This window comes from Salmo salar, chromosome 10 (assembly GCF_965601325.2).
Source record: "Salmo salar chromosome 10, fSalSal1, whole genome shotgun sequence".
NCBI lineage: Eukaryota > Metazoa > Chordata > Actinopteri > Salmoniformes > Salmonidae > Salmo > Salmo salar.
Window position 1 is genome coordinate 106,291,614 of NC_138300.1, and position 8,184 is coordinate 106,299,797.

The window sequence follows — 8,184 nt, forward strand, 5'->3', positions numbered from 1 at the left end:
AGAAAAGGCGTACTCTGACTTCTGTATTGGGCATATGAATTGGAGAATAAAAAAATGATATTTGATTTGTGCTTTCTCAACTGTGACTTCCAACACTTCCCTCTGGAGAGGGTGAAGAATCCGAATGTATGGCAAAATTTGGTATGAAGGGACATTGGTCTGTTTAAGTGGACTTGGAAAACACTTGACAAAGACTGATCGATTAGAAAATGTCTGAACAAAATGTTTGTACAGGCTTGGCAGACATTGTACAGTATATTGAGTGGTCACCCACAATGGGCCTACAAGCGAACCGTTGAATATGCTTCAAAGCATGTAAAGTGCAATGCACATAACATCTGGAGAATGCATTGAAGGAATGAGATGCACCCCAAAAGTTGACCATGGCTCAGCTTTAAGAGCTCAATAAAAAAACAGGACCAACTGTCTATGGAAATAAAGGTTAAAGCCAAAAATGTGGCTGTTGACAATGTTGACCAAGTGCTTTTGAGGAAACATATCAGATCCAGGACAATGGAAAATGCAAGAAATGCATTTAAAAGGCACCATCTGATTTTGTATTTGATTTATTAGGATCCCCATTAGCCAAAGCCAATGGTGACATCTAGTCTTACGGGGGTTATACAACAAAAAATACATTACAATTTACATACAGTACATTTAAAAACATTAACATGTAGTGTGTGTGTGCATTCGGAAAGTATTCAGACCCCTTGACTTTTTCACATTTTGTTATGTTACAGCCTTATTCTAAAATGAATTAAATTGGGTTTTTCCCCTCAATCTACACACAATACCCAATAATGACAAAACAAAAAACAGGTTTTCAGAAATGTTTGCAAATTGAAATATCACATTTACATAAGTATTCTGACCCTTTACTCAGTACTTTGTTGAAGCACCTTTGGCTGCGATTACAGCCTCGAGTCTTCTTGTGTATGGCGCTACAGGCTTGGCACACCTGTATTCGGGAAATGTCTCCCATTCTTCTCTGCAGATCCTCTCAAGATGTTTGATTGGGTTCAAGTCCAGGCTCTGGCTGGACCACTCAATGGCATTCAGAGACTTGTCCCGAAGCCACTCCTGCATTGTCTTGGCTGTGTGCTTAGGATCGTTGTCTTGTTGGAAGGTGAACCTTCAGCCCTGTCTGAGGTCCTAGTGCTCTGGAGCAGGTTTTCATCAAGGATCTCACTGTACTTTGCTCCGTTCATCCTTCCCTCAATCCTGTCTAGTCTCCCAGTCCCTACCGCTGAAAAACATCCCCACAGCATGATGCTGCCACCACCATGCTTCACCGTAGGGATGGTGCCAGGTTTCCTCCAGATGTGACGCTTGGCATTCAGGCCAAAGAGTTCAATCTTGGTTTCATCAGACAAGAGAAACTTGATTCTCATTGTCAGAGTCCTTTAGGTGCCTTTTGGCAAACTCCAAGCGGGCTTTCATGTGTCTTTTACTGAAGAGTGGCTTCCGTCTGCAGAGATGGTTGTCCTTCTGGAAGGTTCTCCCATCTCCACAGAGGAACTCTGGAGCTCTGTCACAGTGACCATCGGGTTCTTGGTCACCTCTCTGACCAAGGTCATTCTCCCCTGATTGCTTAGTTTGGCCGGGCAGCCAGCTCTAGGAAGAGTCTTGGTGGTTCCAAACTTATTCCATTTAAGAATGATGGAGGCCAGTGTTCTTGGGGAACTTCAAAGCTGCAGAAATATTTTGTTACCCTTCCCCAGATCTGTGCCTCGACACAATCCTGTCTCGGAGCTCTACGGACAATTACTTCAACCTCATGGTTGGTTTTTGCTCTGACATGCAACTGTGGGACCTTATATAGACAGGTGTGTGCCTTTCCAAATCATGTCCAATCAATTGAATTTACCACAGGTGGACTCCAATTAAGTTGTGGAAACATCTCAAGGATGATCAATGGAAACAGGATGCACCTGAGCTCAATTTCAAGTCTCATAGCAAAGGGTCTGAATACTTATGTAAATAAGGTATGTTTTTAAATTTGTTATAAATGTGCAAATAAAAAAAAACTGTTTTCAATTTGTCATTATGGGGTATTGTGTGTAGATTGACGAGGAAAAATGTTCTTCAAGCCATTTTAGAATAAGGCTGTTACGTCACAAAATGTGGAAAAAGAGAAGGGGTCTGAATACTTTCTGAATGCACTATATATGTTCCTTTCAAGTTCTTGGCTCTTTCCAGAACAACTACCTTGTCCTTGAACCTCAGGAACTTGACCACTATCGGCCTGGGTTTGTCACCTGGTGGGTTTTCCAGTCCTGTGGGCGAGCTCCAAATGTTACGCTCGTCGTAAAGATTGGACTAAGGTGCAGCGTGGTAGGCGAACATTTTACTTTTATTTAAAATAAACACAGACAAAACATCAAAATACAAAACGAACATAAAGTGCTGCAGGCTACACAGCAACTATACAAAAAACAAGATCCCACAAACTAAGGTGGGAAAAAGGCTGGCTAAGTATGATCCCCAATCAGAGACAACGATAGACAGCTGCCTCTGATTGGGAACCATACCCGGCAAACAAAGAAATAGAAAAACTAGAATGCCCACCCAAATCACACCCTGACCTAACCAAATAGAGAAATTAAAATAAATAGAGAAATTAAAAGGCTCTCTAAGGTCAGGGCATGACACCACCTCAATCTTCCTGTGGTCCATCTTCAGTTTTCTCTGGGATCATTTCCATCATTTTGTGCTCAGACTCCGTCCAGGTCTCATGTGAATATTCTGAGATTTCATCCACAACCATGTTGTTCCACCTTGATTGTCCCTCGAGATAACAATGACGGAGAAATCAGATTTTCATGGATTCACATACAGAACTGATGTCCTTTCTCAATGACTTGTCATCTTGCCATTCTCCTGTTTAAACTCATTGAGCTGACCCTGTGAGCTCGATGAGTTCTTCAAGTCCTAGACCTCTCTGGTCAGGTTGTCCATTATTTTAATAGTTGACTCCAGCAGTATATGAACAAAACCCTATTTTCTTGCTGTTGTAACAACTGCTTGTAGAACTATTTTTGTTCATTTAATAGATCGTTCACCTGTGATAGAGACACACCACTGTCCTCAACAGTACTCCCACCGACTTTGGTCTTTGTCATGGTAACAATGTAGGTTTCGCTGTTACTCCTCACAGTTCCGTTCCAGACAGGGCAGGTCGCAGGGAAGATCGAAAAATAATAATAATAACAGCAGGGATCCAGACAGCCACAAATCTGGGACAATCCGCAGTCTTGAGGAATATTACTTATAAATGCCTCTAACTTATTTCTTACCCCATCAGAAACCCAACTACAAAGATGTTGTATTCCATTGTTTTATTGTAAAAAAAACTGTATAGCCTCAAAACATGGTATAAACTATTATTTTGATCTTATAGATGGTCAGTCCTTGCATCCATAGCTCCATCTATGAATTTGAGAGTGGTTACATTTCTCCTGCCCTCAACTGTTTACCTAAAACAGGTGGGGGTGACCGGGTTGATATCGGTTGAACTATAGATCGTCCTTTAAAAGGAATGACAATGGTTATAGGCTAAACAAGGAATTAGAGGTCGACCGATAATGATTTTTCAACGCCGAAATCCGATACGGATTATTGGAGGACCAAAAAAAAGCCGATACCGATTAATCGGCCGATTTTTATATATATATTTGTAATAATGACAATTACAACAATACTGAATGTGTCATGGGCGTCGTAAGGATAGGACCAAGGCGCAGCGGGTAAAGTGCTCATCTTCTTAATTTATTAGAAATAACACTTAAACAAAAGAAACAAATGACGAAACAGTCCCATAAGGTGCACAGACTATACAGGAAATAACCACCCACAAAACACAAGTGAAACAAACCTCAACTAAATATGGCCTCCAATTAGAGACAATGACAACCAGCTGCCTCTAATTGGAGGTCCTACCAAAAACCCAACATAGAAATAGAAAACTAGATTTAAACATAGAAATAGAAAACATAGAACCTAAACCAAAAACACCAAAACACACAAAACAAACACCCCCTGCCACGCCCTGACCAAACTACAATGACAAATAACCCCTTTTACTGGTCAGGATGTGACAGAATGAACACTTATTTTAACTTAATATAATACAAATAAAAATCTATTTAGTCTCAAATAAATAATGAAACATGTTCAATTTGGTTGAAATAATGCAAAAACACAGTGTTGGAGAAGAAAGTAAAAGTGCAATATGTGCCATGTAAAAAAGCTAACGTTTAAGTTCCTTGCTCAGAACATGAGAACATATGAAAGCTGGTGGTTCCTTTTAACATGAGTCTTCAATATTCCCAGTTAAGAAGTTTTAGGTTGTAGTTATTATAGGAATTATAGGACTATTTCTTTCTATACCATTTGTATTTCATATACCTTTGACTATTGGATGTTCTTATAGGCACTATAGTATTGCCAGCCTAATCTCGGGAGTTGATAGCGCTGTGCTTCAAGCATTGCGAAGAGCTGCTGGCAAATGCAGGAAAGTGCTGTTTGAATGAATGCTTAAGAGCCTGCTGCTGCCTACCACCGCTCAGTCAAACTGCTCTATCAAATCATAGACTTAATTATAATATAATAAACACACAGAAATACGAGCCTTAGGTCATTAATACGGTCAAATCCGGAAACTATCATTTCGAAAACAAAATGTTTATTCTTTCAGTGAAATACGGAACCGTTCAATATTTTATCGAGCTAAATATTGCTGTTACATCGCACAACCTTCAATGTTATGTCATAAATATGTAACATTCTGACAAATTAATTACAGTCTTTGTTAGGAAGAAATGGTCTTCACACAGTTCGCAACGAGCCAGTCAGCCCAAACTGCTGCATATACCCTGACTCTGCTTGCACAGAACACAAGAGAAGTGACACAATTTCCCTAGTTAATATTGCCTGTTAACATGAATTTCTTTTAACTAAATATGCAGGTTAAACAAAAAAATATATATACTTGTGTATTGATTTTAAGAAAGGCATTGATATTTATGGTTAGGTAAATTGGTACAACAACAGTGCTTTTATCGCGAATGCGCTTGTTAAATCATCACCCGTTTGGCAAAGTAGGCTGTGATTCGATGATAAATGAACAGGCACCGCATTGATTATTTGCAACGCAGTAAAAGCAATATCATCAACCATGTGTAGTTAACTAGTGATTATGTTAAGATTCATAGTTTTTTTATAAGATAAGTTTAATGCTAGCTAGCAACTTACCTTGGCTCCTTGCTGCACTCGCGTAACAGGTGGTCAGCCTGCCACGCAGTCTCCTCGTGGAATGCAATGTAATCGGCCATAATCGGCTTCCAAAAATGCTGATTACCGATTGTTATAGAAACTTGAAATCGGCCCTAATTAAATCGGCCATGCTGATTAATCGGTCGATCTCTACAATGAATGCTCTGACTCTGTCATATATTGGTCTGAAAAGCCATTGATACAGACGTGATAACATTGTTAAAGCAATAAACAGGCTTCATCTGTGCTTCAGACACATCCTTTGCAACACAGACAGACAATCAATATGGCACTCAAACTAGAAGACAGTTGTTCAAGCTAGAAGACAGTTGTTCGACAAGGCATGCTTCCCACATACTAGATCAGCACTAGCAGCCTCTCAGCTGTTCCTCCTCAAAGTGCTCTGAATTTATGTCTTGATACTTAACATTGCTTAGGTCTCTTTAAGAGAGGCATAACCCCTATGCATTCCTTTAGGAATGATGCATGCAGCAATTTCTGTTGGCATAATTGTATGCAAATTGTATGCTCACTAGTTGGCTAATCAGATGTGAAAACGTCTTCCCGAAAAGTACATTTCAATGTTATGCTTATAAATGTTTCTTCAGACTTTATGAGGCTACATTTGATTTTGTATTTAGTAGCCATCATGTGAACGTGATGTTATTTTATGGTAGACTACACAACATAACCGTTGTGTCTTGTCGCATTGTAACAAATTATACATGCTCTGTATGAAGCCCTAACAGCTCGTGAAATCAGCAGCTCAGCTAAACAAAGCTATAAGCAAACTTGGTAAAGTTATTGAACTGTCATAGTCAACAACGAAACACCCATTAATTGTCTAAAACAGTACTGTGAATTACTACAATATAATGTAGAGTTTAATATGCGGTCTTACCTGTCGAGAATCTCCTTACAAATTACTTTGATGTAAACTGTCAGACTTGTATCAGCGCAGAGCAAATCCAGAAAAAAACATGCCTGGGAACTTGCAAGCAATGAACAAAGTTTTCATTCCGTTTTCTACAGCGAGATATAGCCTACTGTTTCAAAATTTGTTCGAGCTGTCCCTCCATAGGGTGCCCAGGTTGACGAGGTATTTAGCAAAGACGTAAATTGGGACTTTCTGTAGCCTACTTCTGAGTCTCGTTTACTTGCTAATACTGACCTCCTATTTCTCCCGTTGGATAAGGAAATAGAGCATGCTGGGGGAAGAAAAGAGGAGAAGCTTAGTTTACTGACCGCTACAGACGTGATACGAACGTCTATTTAGGAATTTGATGTTTGCAGGGACCACTATATTCCAAAACTGAACCGTTAATTTTTTAACAATCCTTGTTTTTTGCCATTGAGTGGAATTGATGTAATATGACTCACAGATCGTATCCCGTAGAGTGAATATCTGAAAGCAGACTCTTCAGTCCTAGGGAATTGAAGTATTGTTAAACAATGAATTATTCCTGTCAAATAACATAGGTGACCTTTCGGTGTTTTGTCACAAGCGACATTAGTAGGCCTAGTCTATAGGTAAACCAAATGCCTAAACCCCAATGTTGTTTTATAAGTTACTAATGTGCTACTGCTACTTTTGATCCATAAAATACAGTTGAAGTCAGAAGTTTACATACACCTTAGCCAAATACATTTAAACTCAGTTTTTCACAATTCCTGAAATTTAATCCAATAAAAATTCCCTGTTTTAGGTCAGTTAGGATCACCACTTTATTTTAAGAATGTGAAATATCAGAATAATAGTAGAGAAAATGATTTATTTCAGCTTTTATTTCTTTCATCACATTCCCAGTGGGTCAGAAGATTACATACACTCAATTAGTATTTGGTAGCATTGCCTTTAAATTGTTTAACTTGGGTCAAATGTTTTGGGTAGCCTTCCACAAGCTTCCCACAATAAGTTGGGTGAATTCTGGCCTATTCCTCCTGACAGAGCTGGTGTAAGTGAGTCAGGTTTGTAGGCCTTCATGGCTCGCACACACTTTTTCAATTCTGCCCAAAAAATGTCTATAGGAATGAGGTCAGGGCTTTGTGATGGCCACTCCAATACCTTGACTTTGTTGTCCTTAAGCCATTTTGTCACAACTTGAAGTATGGAAGTATGCTTGGGGTCATTATCCATTTGGAAGACCCATTTGTGACCAAGTTTTAACTTCCTGACTGATGTCTTGTGATGTTGCTTCAATATATCCACATACTTTGCTTTCGTCATGCTGCCACCTATTTTGTGAAGTGCACCAGTCCCTCCTGCAGCAAAGCACCCCCACAACATAATGCTGCCACCCCCGTGCTTCACGGTTGGGATGATGTTCTTCGGCTTGCAAGCCTCCCCCTTTTTCCTCCAAACATAACGATGGGGATTATGGCCAAACAGTTATATTTTTGTTTTATCAGACCAGAGTACATTTCTCCAAAAAGTAGGCTCTTTGTCTCCATGTGCAGATGCAAACCGTAGTCTGGCTTTTTTATGGCGGTTTTGGAGCAGTGGCTTCTTCCTTGGTGAGTGGCCTTTCAGGTTATGTCGTTAAAGGAGTCGTTTTACTGTGGATACAGATACTTTTGCAGCTGTTTCCTCCAGCATCTTCACAAGCTCCTTCGCTGTTTTTCTGGTATTGATTTGCACTTTTCGCACCAAAGTATGTTCAACTCTAGGAGACTGAGCGGTATGACGGCTGCGTGGTCCCATGGTGTTTATACTTGCGTACTATTGTTTAAACAGATGAACGTGGTACCTTCATGCGTTTGGAAATTGCTCCCAAGGATGAACCAGGCTTGTGGAGGTCTACAATTATTTTCTGAGGTCTTGGCTGATTTCTTTTGATTTTCCCATGATGTCTAGCAAAGAGGCACTGAGTTTGAAGGTAGGCCTTGAAATACATCCACAGGTACACC

The 8,184-nt window shown here is 39.8% G+C and overlaps 1 protein-coding gene across 2 annotated transcripts in view; it reads right to left on the reverse strand.

Moving 5' to 3' along the window:
• LOC106561385 (tetraspanin-9) overlaps nucleotides 1-6,462 on the reverse strand; it is a 308,158-nt gene extending 301,696 nt beyond the window's left edge. For both annotated transcript variants that reach the window (XM_014125280.3, XM_082957325.1), the window contains exon 1: nucleotides 6,179-6,462. The gene's annotated coding sequence lies outside the window, so the exon portion shown is untranslated. The remainder of the gene's footprint in view (nucleotides 1-6,178) is intronic.
• Between the last annotated feature and the right edge of the window lie 1,722 nt (nucleotides 6,463-8,184).